The sequence below is a fragment of the Solanum tuberosum genome, unplaced genomic scaffold (genome assembly GCF_000226075.1).
Source record: "Solanum tuberosum cultivar DM 1-3 516 R44 unplaced genomic scaffold, SolTub_3.0 scf00055, whole genome shotgun sequence".
NCBI lineage: Eukaryota > Viridiplantae > Streptophyta > Magnoliopsida > Solanales > Solanaceae > Solanum > Solanum tuberosum.
In genome coordinates, this window is record NW_006238981.1 from 1,209,412 (window position 1) to 1,210,842 (window position 1,431).

The 1,431-nt window shown below is 35.4% G+C and overlaps 1 pseudogene; it reads left to right on the top strand.

The window, feature by feature from the left end:
• The first annotated feature begins 515 nt into the window (after positions 1–515).
• Positions 516–1,431, top strand: part of LOC107060059 (cytochrome P450 71A4-like) — a 2,308-nt pseudogene continuing 1,392 nt past the window's right edge.

Here is a 1,431-nt window from a genome sequence, read left to right on the forward strand (position 1 = left end):
ATAAAAACAAAAGGAAGACAACATAGTTGGGATGGTAAGATGACTGAGGAATTTGTTCCAAGGCACCTACCGATGTGACCGATCAAGCAGAAACATAAGAAAATGTCACTAACTTCAACAAGATCCAATAAATCTAAGAGGAAGTGATGACCTATCAAGTGCTATTGGATAAATTTGAAAAAGAAGACGGGCGAAAAATACTTCAGGTTACTTTAGACGGGGAAACTATCTTTTTTAATTCATACATATATAAAAGGAAGTTTGAGTTTGATAACTCAACTTTCTCTTGATGTTTATATTCTTACATTATTTAAGCATCTTCATTTGCAATATTATCATAAAGTGTATTATAAACTGTATGATAATCATATAATACCTAGTTTTTTCTAGCTCTTATTTTCTTCATTTTTGTTAATTAGTAGAGTTTTGTTACTTCATTAGGATTTGTAAGGTAAGATCTAGTCCCCTTACTTGTACTTACTTCTTCACGTTGAGGAATAAAAGGCCTTTAGACACCGCTTTGATTTACACCTAGTTCCTTATCAATATTCCTACCTAAAAAGAAAATGGATCTTCCCTGGTATTCTCTTCTAGTTCCTCTGTTTTTCTTCCTTTTCTTCCTTAATCAATGCTTCTTTACTACTTCAAGTAATCAAAAAAAGTTACCACCATCTCCAACAAAACTTCCAATCATAGGAAATCTCCATCAACTTGGATCGCTTCCTCACCGTTCTCTCCATAAACTATCCAAAAAATATGGTCCAGTCATGCTACTTCACTTTGGCAGTAAACCTGTGCTCGTTGCTTCCTCTGTCGAAGCTGCTCGTGATATCATGAAAACTCATGATCTCGTATGCTCAAGCAGACCCAAATCTAGTTTGGCTGATAGACTCTTTTATGGCTCTAGGGACGTGGGCTTTAGTCCCTATGGTGAATACTGGAGACAAATTAAAAGCATTGTCGTGCTTCACCTTCTCAGCAACAAAAGAGTTCGATCTTACCGTGATATTAGAATAGAAGAAACATCGAATATGATTGAAAAAATCAGACAAGAGTGTAATTCTAATTCTTCAAATTCAGTGATAGATTTAAGAGATCATGTTTGTTTTATGACTGGTAACATAATTAGCAGAGTGGCGTTAGGGAGGATATATAATGAAAGGGAAAGTGGAATAGAAGCAAAGGCCATCCTAGCAGAATTTGTTCAACTTTTGGGTACTTTTAACGTTGGGAATTTTATTCCTTGGCTGGAATGGGTCAATAAATCACTGGTTTAGACACCAAAGTGGAGAAAGTAGCTAAAAAATTGGATACATTTTTAGAGAGTGTGATCGAGGAACACATTATTAGGAACAATAAAGAAGAATACAGTACCGGCGAAGCTAAAGATTTCGTGGATGTTTTGCTGGAAATTCAGAATGGAAAGGAAAC